The sequence below is a fragment of the Clupea harengus genome, chromosome 26, assembly GCF_900700415.2.
Source record: "Clupea harengus chromosome 26, Ch_v2.0.2, whole genome shotgun sequence".
NCBI lineage: Eukaryota > Metazoa > Chordata > Actinopteri > Clupeiformes > Clupeidae > Clupea > Clupea harengus.
Window position 1 is genome coordinate 2,905,084 of NC_045177.1, and position 15,882 is coordinate 2,920,965.

Genomic DNA, 15,882 nt, shown 5'->3' on the forward strand with positions numbered 1-15,882 from the left:
TCAGACCTTCAGAGAGGAGGCTGGGCTGTACCAGGGGAAGGTGTTCAGCTTTGTGCATCTGAGCATTCAGGAGTTTCTTGCAGCTTTATATGTGTTCCTCTGCTTCAGCAACAGAGAGAGAAACATGCCTGACCAACAGCAAACCTCTCAGCTCTCTGGTCTGTTCAGAGCTGCAACACTTCATGACCTACACAAGACTGCAGTGAATCTGGCCTTACGGAATAGGAACGGACATCTGCATCTGGACCTTTTCCTCCGCTTCCTCCTGGGCCTCTCACTGGAGTCCAATCAGATTCTCTTGAGACACCTTCTGCCTCAAACAAGAAGCCAATCACAGAGCTCAGAGCAAACAGTCCAGGATGTTAAACAAAAGATAAGAGATCAGAAAGAAAAGCTGATCAGATATCGGAATATGTCAGCCATAAGCGTCAGCCGGTCTGTCAAATATCAGAAACAATTACACAGAAGGATCAACCTGTTCTACTGTCTGAATGAGCTGAATCACCATGCTGTAGTGGAGGTCATCGACAGGAGATCAGGAGATCTGTCTGTAGAAATGCTCTTACCAGGAGAGTGCAAGATTAGGACGTTTGAGTTTGTGATTTCAGACGAGCAGCTGGATGAGTTTGACCTGCAGAAGTACATAAAGACACCAGATGAAGATCAGACTGAACTCCTCAGTCCAGATGATGTTCTACAGAAGATAGTGCCAGGGGTCACATCAGCTGTGTAAGTAGACCTGTAATCTGTGACGTGTGTGTGTGTGTGTGTGTGGGGGGGGGGGGGGGGGGGTGTGTATGCTATGATGCAATGATTGTGAGTAAAATATGGTGTGTTTTTTTTTCAAAATACATTTTCAAAATCTATGTCTACAATTTCCTCTCCATCTCTATCTTCAGCTTGCCCCTCAATAATGTCAGTTACAAGGTCTAGTCATGTTTGTTCGTCTTTTTCTCCCAAAGTACCCGTCATCTTTTGTATTTTTTTGGCATCGCTGCTTTTGATAGCAAGGTCTTCTCTCGCGGTGCTCATTTTCTTCATCAAGCAAATATTTCAGTTTTTCTGTTTATCCCTATGCCATCTTTCTTCATGTACAGCATGTTCCCTTACAGGAGCAAAAGTGTGTTGTAAGTAGAGGTATGTGGGTGTAATAATCAGATGTGTCATTATGTTTCTCCCAGGCTGCAGCACTGTTTCCTCACGGAGAAGAGCTGTGCTGCTTTAGCATCAGCTGCCAGATCAACCTCCTGCGGTTTGAAGGAGCTGATTCTGAGTCACAATAGGCTTCGTGATGCAGGATTTCAACATCTCTCAGACCTACTCAAGAATCCCCACTGCAAACTGGAGAGACTAGAGTAAGTGTTAACACACATCAACAGAGCTGTGTGTGTGTGTGTGTGTGTGTGTGTGTGTGTTGAATCCCCACTGCAAATTGGAGAAACTAGTGAGAGTGTTAACACACAACAACAGAGCTGTGTGTGTGTGATGTATAGGTAGAGGTATGTGGGTGTAATAATCAGATGTGTCATTATGTTTCTCCCAGAATGCAGCAGTGTTCCCTCACAGAGAAGAGCTGTGCTACTTTAGCATCAGCTGCCAAATCAACCTCCTGCAGTTTGAAGGAGCTTAACCTTAGTAACAATAACCTTCGTGATGCAGGAGTTCAGCATCTCTCAGACCTCCTCAGCAATCCCCACTGCAAACTGGAAAAAATAGTGTGAGTGTTAACTCACTACAACAGAGCTGTGTGTGTGTGTGTGTGTGTGTGTGTGTGTGTGTGTGTGTGTGTGTGTGTGTGTGTGTGTGTGTGTGTGTTTGTGTGTGTGCGTTGAATTCCCACTGCAAACTGGAGAAACTAGTGTGACTTAACACACTACAACAGAAATGTTTGTGTGTGTGTGTGTTGTATAGGTAGAGGTATGTGAGTGTAATAATCAGATGTGCCATTATGTTTCTCCCAGGCTGAGTCGTTGTTCCCTCACAGAGAAGAGCTGTGCTGCTTTAGCATCAGCTACCAGATCAACCTCCTGCAGTTTGAAGGAGCTGAAACTGAGTGGCAATGAGCTTCATGATGCAGGAGTTCAGCATCTCTCAGACCTCCTCAAGAATCCCAACTGCAAACTGGAGAAACTAGTGTGAGTTTGTGTCCGTGTTGAATTCCTACTGCAAATTGTAGAAACTAGTGTGAGTGTTAACACACACAACCGAGCCATGTGTTTATGTGTGTGTGTGTTGAATTCCCACTGCAAACAGGATAAACTAGAGCAGCTCAAAGTGTGGGGCGCGCCCCACCTGTCACGTCTCTGCGACCCACCAGTGAATGGACACGATGAACAGGAGATTTTCCCGTTGCAATGCCTTCCTTTATAGACAATAACGATCATATACCCCCATCGCACTAAACAGCCACACTCAAACAAAGAAATATTGTATTGTTAGCCTATTAAGGAATTGTATTGTATTAATTAGCTTGTTGTTAACCTTTCCTGCTTGTCGTAGTCAGAGATTACAGGGGAGACTTTTGTGTACTGCTCCAGAGCCGAAATGTCTCCTTTTCCCTTCTGTCTGCGGTTTATGAGCAAATTAATGGCAACTTGATTTTGCCCGAGAATTTATTCTCCACACTGGTTGACCAGGGTTTAACGTTACAGCAACATAACTTTGCTCGCTACATCTGATCTATCCGTGTGCATCACTGTTCTCTCTCGCTCGCTCGCTCACTCTCTCTCCCTCGCTCTCCCACATCCACCCTGTAGCCTATGTGTTGCTCTATTATAAGCTATACATTATAGGAGCCGTACCATTATACAACACTGTATTAAAATTAGATGGGGGACCGGGATGAAAATGTGAACTGGAAACCTAATGCGAAAATTTTGATTGACGTCGGCATATTAATTGCAGCGGGACAATGACATTTTTTTTTTACCGGAGCATGAAAGTGTAGTGGGCGAAATACAAAGGTTGGCAATTCAGTACCAGTGGCAAAAAGACAGCTGATCCACCAAAAAATCAACCTTAAAGAAAATTGAAAATTTCAATACATTTGACAATTGTACATTACATTAACGTGCAAGGGAGATATTAAGATTGGCCTACCATTGATAACACAATTGAATAGTTTTTATTTTATTTTTGGAACTCAGGATTCACACCATTGCACTTTTATTTTCTCTATTTCTGAACTGATGTTATTTAGGATTCCTCCGTCAGTAGGAAACCTATTGTTATTGTAGGTATTATTATTATTATTATGTTGGTGCAATGGGAAGTCAATGGCAGCCCCTAGAACCGTATGGTAACTTTTTCTGAAATTTGGCACACTCATTAAGGACAGTCCCTTCTTTACTCACACCAAGTTTTATGTCTCCCACTAGACCACACTAGCGCCACCAACGGGTCAAAGTTGGACTTTTGTTAACACTGTAACTTTTGAACCATTTGACCGATTTTCAAAAATGAGGTACCATTGGATTCCTTGGATCAAGACGAATTCGACATTCAATGGCGACAATTTTCGGTTGTATAGATTTTCTGTTATTCCCGGTTTTATCAAAAAACCTTTGAAAGCCTACTCCTCCTACAATTTTGGTCAAATCTTCTTCAAAATCACCAGAGATGATCTTCAGACCAAGCCTCACAAAAAATATAGAATAGAATTTTGATCCTCACAACCGTTTGTCCGGTATAGCCACTCAAATTCAGCAGAAACAGGAAGTGAAGTAATATCTAAGCAAAACTTTGAGATATTAACCTGGGTGACATTGGTACAGGGGTAGAGAAGTCGTTTAGTAATCAGAAGGTTGTTAGTTCAATTCCCTGTCAAAGCATCCTCTAGCAAGACACTTCTTTCCTCTATTCTTTCCTTCTTCCACTCTTCTTTCCTTCTTTTACTCTTCTTTCCAAAATTGTAAAGAATATACATTTTCCCCTGGTTTCGCAATCTTAGGAGGAATCCGCATCGCTGCTTGCAGCTATATTTGTTATTGGTTTTCTCTATTTTTGAACTGATCGTATTTGTTATTGATTAAGATTTAGAACGTATCGTTATTTAAAAAAAATTGACGATTTTAAGCCTGGCCTACCATTTTATGGGAGCGATGAGGGACAGGTGGGGCTTGAAAAGGCCCCCTTGTTCAAAGTGGGGAATGACAGAAAAAGTTTGAGAACCACTGAACTAGAGTGAGTGTCGACACACTACAACAGAGCTATGGGTATATGTGTGTTGTATAAGTAGAGGTATTTGAGTGTAATAAACAGATGTGTCATTATGTTTCCCCCAGGCTGAGTGCTTGTTCCCTCACAGAGAACAACTGTGCTGCTTTGGCATCAGCTGCCAGATCAACTTCCTGCAATTTGAAGGAGCTGAACCTGAGTCGCAATAATCTTCATGATGCAGCAGTTCAGCATCTCTCAGACCTCATCAAGAATCCTCACTGCAAACTGGTGACACTAGTGTGAGTGTTAACACACTATAACAGAGCTGTGTGTGTTGTGTGTGTGTGTGTGTGTTGAATCCCCCTGCAAACTGGAGAAACTAAAGTGAGTGTTAACACACAACAACAGAGCTGTTTGCTACAATGGTGCTTAATGGTACTTTTCTCCACTGTCCCCCCTCCCTCCCTCAAAGACCACTAACCTGTAGCTGTCAAAGATGCAGTTCTTGTGCAGGACAGGCTACTCAGCGCACTAGCCATTCTCCTCGAAAACCAGGGGATTCCTTAGAAACAGCAAACACAAATGTACCTAATGATGGGCAAACTATGGTGTGTGTGTGTCTGTGTGTGTGTATGTGCGTTTGAGTGTCACCATTTGGTGCAAGTTGGTGGCTCCCTGTGATGAATGAAGGATGATGCGGCTAAACACATTAATAATCATTTGTCGTCTAGGGTGGATCATCAAACCTTCAGAAAGGAGAGTCCAGCAGCAGCATTCTCCGCTAGCAGCAGGTAAAACAGCCCCAGCAAGGCCAAGTGAATGTTATCTTATAGCGCCATCCAGGTGAAAAAGTGAGAACCGTATACCCAAAATGTAAGTCATTCTACATGCTGATTGCCATTGATTTTTACTGTTGGAATGGATGGAGTAGGCCTGGCCCAGGAACCAGTTTGGAGTGTCAGACTGTACAGACACTCAAGGACAAAAGAGATTGAGGGAGGGAACCAGAGAAGGACGACACAGAAGAAGCAAGAAGACAACCCCACACGCCGGCATGATACCCTTGGGGGTCAGCAGCACATGCGCTCTTTTTGTTAATTGTTAATTTTACTTTTCTTATAATACAGGCATTTACTAAAAACAAATTAACTATGTAATACATTTAACTATGCATTCCTTTATGTATGATTTAAAAATACGATTATATGTTGGAAAAATGAGAGACAGAAAGATAAGGGACAAAGATCATAGGCACATTTGACCTAATCAATGCGATTATATGAGGGGAAAAATGAGAGACAGCAAGATAAGGGACAAAAAGAGATCATAGGCACATTATGCACTCCTATACTGAAATCCTAGCACATAAGCCAAATAGCCAGCACAGTTAAGCCAACGCCTTCATTCATACACACTTTCATTCCCTGTCTGCTAATGCAGCCTTTTACGTTTTTTACGCTTGTGCTTCTCCCTACTCTCCCATGCTTCCATCTCTCTCATCTGTGGTTCACGCCAGTAGAAATGTTCCATAATTGCGAACCAGTCGGACTGTGCACTCTGCACAGCCGCATTCAGTTCCTCCTTTCTCCCCTCCGTCTCATCCTGAAAGAAATTGACATCCACCTCCTTCCCTCCAAGGTTAAATATTTCATTCAATGTTGTTTCATGCTGACTTAACATTTCAGTCAGCACTTCAGGATCCGGTGTGGGGTCTCTGCCTTCAGGAAGCAGCATCCCAACAAAATCATCCGGCTCACCCACCATTTGAGCCCAATCATCATTCACCAATCGTGCTTCTTCATACAATCTTCCCATTTCATTCTGGTATATTTCTAACCACTTCCAACACATCCGTCCTGCTCCATCTCCATAGCCATGTTTACAGTAGTAGTTGCCTATTGGACAATCAGGATTATAAGGGCCCTCTGGCTCAGTCCATTCCACTTTGCTCCACTCTATGGTGTTACCACAGTCTCTGGGCTGCTCTGCATCTCCCTCCTTTTCCTCACTGTCTGTGAGAGAAACACATAGCCCCTCCCATCTCGACTCCTCTCCTTCCAATGTCTCAAAGGGGTAGGTTATCATAGGAATCTGAACGGCTTGATATTTAGGTGGGTGATCTAAGTGTTCATCTCTCCCAATAATCGCTCTCTCTATGGTGCGTGTGGCCAGAGTTCTCATACATGGAATGCAACAGCACCCACAGGTGACTAGTATAGCAACCCCCACCGCTACCCCTAGAAACACTTGCCCCAAAAATGCTCCCCATTTCCCGAAAGTGTCGTTTAGCCAGTCCACTATAGGGTTCCTTACTCCTGACTGATCCTTCATTTCATTAGCTAAAGCCCTCAATTTCTTCAGACTTTTAGTTAGTTTCCTGTCAGGGGCAGTATTATTAGCGATGGCAGTGCAACAGGTGTCCCCAAACATCACACATATACCCCCTTTCTCAGCTAGCAGCATGTCCAAGGCAATGCGGTTCTGCAATGCCATTAGAGAGGTCTGAGAAAGTTGTTCATGGATTGCATCTATGGCATCTCTGGTTACATTAGCCAGTCTCTGCACATTGTAATGCACCAAATTAATTCTGTTCACATTCTTGTTTACTGTTACCGGAAATATTGCTGAAAAGAGAGGGAATGACTCCCAACCCGCAGCTACTTCATCTATCAATTTGTATTCATTCGGTATGTTACGAGCCTGTCCAATCGCATCAATCCATACCCCATCTCTGTTCCTGCCATCGCCTTCCTCCAACAGGGAGCTCCTACGTCTCCTTATCGGGGTTGTTGAGTTAGGTATCTCTTCTTCTCTCATCCATGTATCATCGTTAGATTCTATGTAGACAGGGGAATTCAAAGACACCAAAACACACAGTCCTTTCCAGTTTGCTGAAAGGTAATTGTACAACGTTCTTCCTCCACAGTACCACCATACATCCGCTCTGGTGACTGTCATTTGACTAGCAATTAATGAGGTAGTTAGGTCTATGATTTTTCTACACGGGTTTTTTGGTCTTTGTGTTAGGATATATCCCATCAGGTGCACATTGGTCGCTGTGTTATCATTTCTGAAACAGGTTAGATTTTCTAGATCATTCATTTGGAATACAGGGGGTTTGGTTTCAGCTGCGGCCATAGGAAAAATAGCTTCCCATGGTTTACAAAGCTTACTGGGATTTTCAGTTGACATTAAATTTAATAGACAATCTACGTCCTCCCCTGGGGTCCCCTCCGGTTTTCTATCTTCAAAAGCTGTTGGTCCTAACATGAGATCTGGTCTGGCTCTTGCACAAATGAGACAGTCTCCTGTCTGGGCTTGTCGTGCCATCTGCACCATTCTATCTATCCAAGAGTTTCTCTCTCTGAATCCAGTTTCTACCGCCAGCGTCTGTTGGTAGGTGATTTTTTCTGCATCTAATTTTTGTACTATGGTCGGGGCTGAGGTAGGCTTGTTGACCACATCATCGGGCTGATTAATGTAGTTAAGGCGTATTATTCCTTTTGGGTCAGTTCCATGAGCATCTATGGCTAGGGCTAGGTACGCTACATCTCCCACCCCATGGGCTCTGCCTCTCCTCCTGTGCACATCTTAGCGTGCCATCCCTCCATGCTCCAAGGGTTAGCTAGTCCTGCTTCTATTGTCATAATCAGCGGATTTATTCCTCCCGTGGGGTGTGCAGCTAAACTTCCTCTAACCAAGGTGATTTTCTGTCTGAACTGGCATCGGCTCGACCCTTTTAAAAGATTGGTCTTTAGTGTGCCTCTCCCAGTCCACCAAAGGATATCATCTGTCCATGATCTACACCAGTAATATTTTGTTGTTGTGGGATATCCATAAGTAAATGCACACCCATAAACATCTTGCCGTCTGAAAGTTTTTGCATATGTTCCACAATCCATTACATCGCAGAAGTCAAATTGAAACACATTCCTTTTAGCTCTGTTAACATTCAGAATTACTTTTGCACCACAAGGATCCACATTCCCATTCCCTGTCACCCCTGGCCTGTACTTCATCCAGGAGAACAGTTCCTGTCCTGGCGGCCGCGGGGCTACATTATTCAGGAACAGATACATCAAGGCCACCCAGGCCAGCAATTTCAGCTTGTGCATTCTGCTTCGTTTTAACCAAGGCACAATGAGCGAAATGATGCCAGTTGCTGTCTCCGTCTTTGTCAATTCTTACTGATCTGTTGGACACCTCTGTTACCTGATGAGGCCCTGTCCACTTTGGTTCTGACCAATGTGGCCGACCTTTTACCTTGATGTAGACCTGGTCTCCTACAGTCACAGGAAGTGGTTCCAGGCTGGTTTGATCTTCCTCCGTCTCCTCGCCAATCTGTACCTGCTGGGATATCAAATCAATCATCTGCCCCAATACTTTCATATATTCGGACAGTTCAGTGTCTCCCGGTTCATTATGCTCTACCCATCTAGGGTCCTCCTTAGGCCCAGGCATGGCTCTCCCCGTTAAAATCTCATGTGGGGAGAGGTTGGTTTCGGTGGCAGCTTCCTGTCTCATTGACAGTAGCACCAGTGGCAGTGCCTCTGTCCATTTCATTTGTGTGCCGGCTAATGCTTTAGCCAGCTTGTTTTTTATGGTTCGATTAGCTCTCTCCACAATGCCTTGGCTCTGGGGATGATATACACTACCAAATCTGTGTTCAATCCCCATAGTCTGCTCTACGGTTTGCAAATGCTCATTTTTGAAATGGCTTCCGTTGTCTGAACAGATCTTAGCAGGCACCCCATATCGAGGAATTAAATCTTTCGTAAGCCACTTCACCACAGATTCTGCATCTTCCTTTTTTGTTGGTATCGCTTCTATCCATCTGCTATATCTGTCTACAGCCACGAGTAGGTAGCGATAACCGTCCGATGTACGCTGGCTTACCCCCATGTCTGTATAATCAATGCAGATTTCACTCCATGGAGCAGAGGGGACAGGAAACTTTAACAATGGGTGGGGCAATGTTCGTTTCACATTCATTCTGTTACATGTCGTGCACTCACTTCGGTAATTTTCGATGTGTTCTCTGAGCTTTGGGCACCAACCACTGTCTTTTAAATCTGTTTGTACATTTTAGCCGCTGACATGTGTGTGTTTCCATGTGCCTCTCTGAAAATGACAGGTATTAAAGTTCGTGGAGCTATTACTTTCCCCTCTGTTGACCGCCATATGTAATACATCTTCCCCTCTTGCTCGCGTCACAGCACCATAAGTTAGCCAATCTCTTACCTCCTGAGGACTCGATGCTTCCTGAATTTCCACAATGTTTAGCAGTCTATGACTCAGCCTTATCTCCGGTGATACAGCTGCCTCAGTTTGCTCAGGCAACGGGAGTTCGCTGATAACTCCTGTTTCGTCTGTCGCCTCATTTCTCTGTGTTTCCACCATTCTTCCTGACCGGAGCGTAACGAACTGTCCTACTTCTTCGTAGCCTGACGCCAACTTTGCTGCTCTATCCGCTGCTGCATTACCCTTGCTGGTCTTGTCTGTCCCTTTGGTGTGTCCAGCTACCTTCATAACAGCAACTTCGCGGGGCAACTGTACCGCTGCAATCAGTTCTTTCAGGAGCGCCTCATGTTTCACGGGCGTCCCTGCGGCAGTTAAGAAATTCCTTCTCAACCAAGCAGGTCCATCATAGGGTACGGCACTAAACCCATACGCGAGTCAGTATATTATTTCACTCGTTTGTTCTTTGCTCAGTCTAAGCGCTTTTCTGTGATGGCTATTATTCTGCGGTCTGAGCTGACGCGGGTTGTGGTATTCTCCCGCCTGTTTGTTTTGGCCCCTCCTTCGCTCCACTCTCTACACAGCATAACCTGCTCTATTTGCTGTTTCTCCTTTGTGAGAGCTACCATCAGTAAACAGTTCCCAGTCTGGCGTTTCAAGCGGCTCGGAGTACAATTTGTCTCTTAATTTACTGTCTCTTTGTACTTGGGTCACACAGTCATGTGGCAGTAATTTCCCCCCATTAATACCTCTGGCCATATTTGCATAGTTGTTTTTCGGGGCTTTGAACACTACATTGGCTCGTTTCAACGCGTCTTCGATTTTGATCTGCCTTGTCGCCGAGAAACTAAATGCATTCGATGCCAGTAGAGCTGTTACACTGTGATCAGTATTGACTACCAATGGATGGCATAACACAATGTGCGCTGTTTTTTCTATTGCTCTGGCAATAGCCGCTAGGAACCTGACACACGGCGGTTTTCCATTCTCTACCGTATCCAGTTTGCAACTGTAATATGATAGCACCCTCCTCTCTCCTCTTTCTTTCTGATAGAGAACCGCATTCACTGTTCCCTCCGTCTCCGCCACGTCTAGGTTAAACTCGATGTTGTAGTTCGGTGCTGCCAGATGAGTGGCCGCACTCAGCGCTGTTTTGACTGCTTGGAACACTCGATGCCTCGGCACTGTCCACAGTAGTTCATCTTTCAATGCTCTGTGCCCCACCTCAGTCACCATTTCTCTTAGAGGGAGTGTTAACTTCACATAGTCGGGCACATAGGTTCTGCTATATCCACACAACCCTAGGAAACCTAACATATCCTGCACTGTTTTAGGCTGCCCGTAATGCAAGATCGTGTTTCTGTGCAGTTCTGACATAGCTGTCCCATTTTTCCCCACTACTCTCCCCAGGAATTCGACTGAGTTTCGTGTTATCTGGCATTTTTCTCGTTTTACTTTAAAACCTGCGTCCGCTAAGGTTGTTAGTAATTGCTTTGTGGCATATAGTGATTCCTCCGCTGTTTTAGTCGCAGAATGATGTCATCTGCGTACTGTATTAGGATCGTGTCTTTAGCCAGTTCTATGGTTTTCAAAATTTGACTAAGTGCCAGGTTAAAAAGGCCGGGGCTGTCTTTGTACCCTTGCGGCAGACGGTTGTATGTGTACCTTTTGTGCCGGTATGTGAATGCGAACCACTCCTGACACTCCTCCGCTAGAGGTAGGCAGAAAAATGCATTGGCTAAGTCAATTACAGTGAAGTACTGTGTGTTCCGGATTTAATGCTCGCAGAGCTACGTATGGGTCCGCACGGCAACAGCTAAAGTAGTGGTTGCTTCATTAATTGCCTCGAGGTCGTGCACCATTCTCCCACCCTTGTTCCCTGCTTTTGGGTACTGGTAAATGGTGTGTTCATCTAGCCCCGGCGCCGGTCTCAACACCCCTGTTTAGCAAGCCCTCGCACCGTTTCCCGCGATTCCTCCTCCTGCTCTATTTTTAGCGGTATTGTGGCTTCCAAATGGTTTGTTTATGTCAGCTTTAATGTCAGGGGTAGCACATCCCTCTATCCTACCTACATCATGCGGGTGTGTAGTCCACAGACTAACAGGCACTCGGTCAGTAACTGATCAGCGTCACTGTGGATTAGTGTTGATCTCGGCGATGTCACGAGTTTCTCCACTTTTCAAGCTTAGCCATGTCCCCGACGCATCAATTGTGAATCTGCGGAACCTGACCATCCTTTGAAACCTCCACAATTCTCTCAATGTCGATCCAAGCCGCCTGTTTGCTCTGGACATCATTTTCCCTAGACTCGCTGCGCGTATTGTCCTGTCAAGGCTAAAGTATGGAGGGTGATATTGGTTCTCTGTCTGGCACCCATTCCGCCTGCTCGGGAGAGTTCTACTGGCAGCTGCAATTCCCTCTGGCCCTACGATAATGTGTGTTGGATGTATCTCTTCTCCTGCCCTCCCTTAGCTCTCCCATCTGTATCATATTCCAATCAGTGTCACAGCGTATAATATGTTATGTGATATGGGATCTGTGGTTCGTGGTATGTATCTCGTTATTTCATTTTCTTTTTCCACTCATAATACTGTCGTAGTAGCCTGGGCAACAGAATCGTGTGTGAGACGGGACCATAACTCCAGTGTCTTTTTTGTTCGGGGGCTTCAATTAGTATAAACTGTCCATGTGTTCGTGTCAGCTTAGGTTGTCCGGGCCATTGTATCTCTAATCCGTCCGGTGAACATAATATTTTTACCCCCATTTTTGAAATTATGTCTCGCGCCAACAAATTAACCGGGCAATTAGGCGCTATAATTACTGGCTCTACCACCACCTGGTTTCCGAATCGCATCGTGATTGGCTGTGTATATGGTTGCTTTTCTTGTATCCCCGAGAATCCTATGGTGTTAAGCGTTTTACCCGATAATTCTATCCCCTCTGGTCTTTTGGTCAGTGTGGTGGCCGCAGCGCCCGTATCGATCATGAAATCGATTTTTTCATTTCCAATTGTACCCGTTATCATAGGTGGAGACCAGGGTGGGCTAAAATGAGTGGATTCTCGTGGGTCCCGTCAGTAGGTGTCACCATAGTGGTATGACCATTCGTCATACCCGTCTGGGACAGGTCCTGCGCTTACCCCTTGCATGTTTGCATTCCCCTGTCTCCAACCCCCTCTATTCTGCCCATTTCCCCGGCCTCTGCCTCTCTGCGGTGATGCCTGTCCCCCTCTATGATTTACATTGTGGTAAGCCCTCCCTCTGCCCTGTGGTGCTTCCTGCTCTTCATACTGGGGGTGATACGGATAGGGAGGCAGGCGATCTGTCTGGTTACATTCTTTGGCTATGTGCCCATAATTCCCACATGCATAGCACTGTGTCTGCTTTTAGTGTTGTCCTACAAAAACGAGTGGCGTGCCCATATCTGCCACATCGATAGCAATGGTTCTCGCCCCTGTCTTGTTGCGGGACCGGCCTAGCTGCTTGTTGCACAGAGGCCCTGCTTGTGGGGGAGTAATTTCCTTCTGGTGCAGCCGCGGCTGGTGTGACAGCGGGGGCCATGACGCTTGGGGCGGGTGCCAAAATGGCCTGTGCTGTTGCTTTAAGGGTCGCCTGTTCTAAAGCTTTTGCCATTTGTTCCACCAGTCTATCTCCTGTCTTGCTACCCACCCCTCCTTCTTATCTTTTTCAGCCTGCCTGTAGCGTCTCAGCCCATGGTCCACATGCTGAATCCACTTGTTTTGAGGTTCACTGTCTAAACCCACTGTGTCTTTTAACTTGTTTTGGACATAGGCTGGCAGACCTTCCACAACTCCTCTCCGGAAGTGCAACAGTGATAGCGCTGATGCATCCGTGCGCTCACCGGTCCCTCGTTCCCACATCTCTAACGCCCTAATTACATACTCATGTGTGCATTCTTCATCTTTTATCTGAAGACTTGTTAGTGCATCTACTGTGAAAGTGGTGGGTAACTTCCCTTAACGATTTCCATTATGGCATTCCTGTTATAAATCAAAACTGTCCTCCTCTGGCTCAACAAACATCCTGCCACAGTCTGTGCGTCTGCCAGAGCTTGGCTGCGTGAACTTTTATCAGCATTGTGCGTAATGTCGGCCAAGGCCAAGGACTCCTGACATGTTTCTCTCTCAAAAGTAGTGATCCAGCTGGCCGCCCCGTTGGCTATCGGTGGCAGGCGCTTGACCAGTGTTTCTAAGTCTGTCCTGCCCCATGCTACATACTTTTTCCGATTTTGTGGATGCCCTGTGGCTATCAGGGGGTACATCCCTAGGGGGAGATGGTCAGGGGTTGTAGTCCCACTAGGCCCAGGAGTAGCCTCGCCTGAAAAGGTGACCTGGGGTCCCGCTGCAGTGGCATTGGTGGGTGTTGACGTAGACATCATGGTGACTGGGCCGACTGATCGTACCACCGCAGCAGGGGGCGGGAGTGGGGTTAGTGGGGCGCATCTTAATTGATGCGTGTGTTCTCTGTTTAACTGCGCCGGGAGCTCGCACCGTACAGAGGAGGTTTCACTCTGGCCAGCCCAGTCCTCGAAATCAATCAAGTCATTTACCCCGCCTATCCTTCTTTCCCCTCCCAATATCCCACTCATCATCAGCCTCTCTCCTGTGATTATAATTCGCTCCATTTCCCCGTCCCTATCTCCCTCTGCAGGGGTCGAAGTATACAGTGTTTGCTCTGGTACCTCGAATGCAGGGGTTTGTAAAATGGACAGCTCTGCATGTCTCTGAGTGCCACACGCATTTCTTCTATGTGGATTCGGATTTGTGGGATACCTACAGTCATTAAACAGGTCTCTTTCCCTCTGTGGTGTGCGATCCTGAGTTGTGTGTGCCTGTGTGCGCGCCTGCGCCTCTCAGCCCCGGGCGGTGTGTATCAGTCACCACTTCAGCTCGGGCGGGGGTGTGTGCGCTGGGGCCCGGAATGTGTGTGTGAGTTGTCTGAGTTGTGTGTGAGTTGAGTGAATTGTCTGAAGGACTGTGTGTTTGAGCTCCCTGTGGTGCCCCCCTTTCTCTCTCTCTCTCTCCCTCTCTCTCTGCAAATTCCGGATCACTGCTTTCTAACAGAAAAGTTTGACCCCTGTTACGGGTCCTCTCTTCATCCGACAATTCACTTCTGGTCATTAGGGATCTCAGTAGATCGTGTGTGCTCGCCTCTGCCCTTAGATGCATGTCATACATCTCTTCTGACCTAGCCAGACGCATGTCACACCTCTCCTCTGATCTAGCCATCGTTTCTTCCACTAATGTGGCTAAAGCTGCTGTCTGTCCTGTCAGTCTATTTACCTGATCCTCCATCAGTTCAGCTCTTGTTCTCACTAGTGCGGACATTTCCTCCATGCCATCATCAATTATTTCTAACCGCTGTGCAGGCACAAGGAGCACGGGAGCCTGAGTTATCGGGTTCTGTTCTGTTGATACATATGGCGGTGGTGCTGATGTCACACTGTCGGGGAGCGTAGGATACAGTTTCGTTCCATTTTTCCCCTTTTCTCCTGCTTCTGTGTCAGTTTGTGTGTCGCATGGCATTTCTGGTTTTTTCTCTTCTTTCTGTTTCTGCATTTGATTTTTGTTTTCCGCTATTATTGCTCTTGTAATTAATCCCAGCAGCTCATCACTGAACAATCTTTCATCTTCCCATCTCTCTATTGCCCTCTTTCTCAGGCGGAGGAAACCCCGTGCGCCTATCATACGTCGCTTCTCACTCAGTTCGTCCGTTGTTCGCTGTCTCAGTAATTTGATCTGCTCTTTGTTTGGCATGGGTTCCCCTGATTGGGGATACCACTCTCGGGTGATCCATACGGGCACTATTCTCCCCATTCTCCTCAGTTTCTCTTTGGCCATCGTTTTAACATTATTTTTCTCGAAATGTATTTCTATGTCCATTATCAATTGCCCCGCTGTTTTCTGCTGCATGTTAGTCTGATCTGCCATGATTTCAGCCTTGGAGTATATCTGCTCTTTTTATCTCGTTCCCTCTAGCTGCCGTCCAACCCCCTGCTTCACTGACTGCAGCCCACCCGCCTTCTTCTCTCTGGCTTTTCAGCAACTCTCTGAATACGCGAGCTGGGTCAGGAGTCGGGTCTATTAATTCTAGTCCAATCAAGACTCCCCCCAGTATTTTCTGTTCGATAATATTTGCTTTTACAACCCGAAAATCAAGTATTTTTCTGTTCGTCAGTGTCTGGTTTCTTGAGTATCTTGCTATGTCACGGTCTAACTCTTTTGTAACCTCGTCTTTGTAAAACTGTATTCTTTCCCACAACGGAAATAATGTCACCCCCAACGCGTCGTACCAAATTTCGGGCTCGCCCCGTATGCCACCTGAATTCCACCTGCGATATTTTCCCTGATAAAGATCAGTGCCACTCCAAAATGCATACGGTAACAATGTTGCTTTGTACTGTGTCACACCTCTATTCGTATATTCATAGTCATACACTCTGCTAAACAAATCGTTCAAGTATGCT

The 15,882-nt window shown here is 46.0% G+C and overlaps 1 protein-coding gene and 1 long non-coding RNA gene across 3 annotated transcripts in view; both read left to right on the forward strand.

The window, feature by feature from the left end:
* Positions 1-15,882, forward strand: part of LOC105913217 (NACHT, LRR and PYD domains-containing protein 3-like) — a 119,311-nt gene that overhangs the window by 14,201 nt on the left and 89,228 nt on the right. The gene's annotated exons all lie outside the window — the stretch shown is intronic.
* On the forward strand, positions 1,842-5,527 carry LOC116219821. The gene is made up of 4 exons (XR_004163305.1): positions 1,842-1,860; positions 4,284-4,457; positions 4,890-4,949; positions 5,090-5,527. It is a non-coding gene; the product is annotated as an uncharacterized LOC116219821 (long non-coding RNA).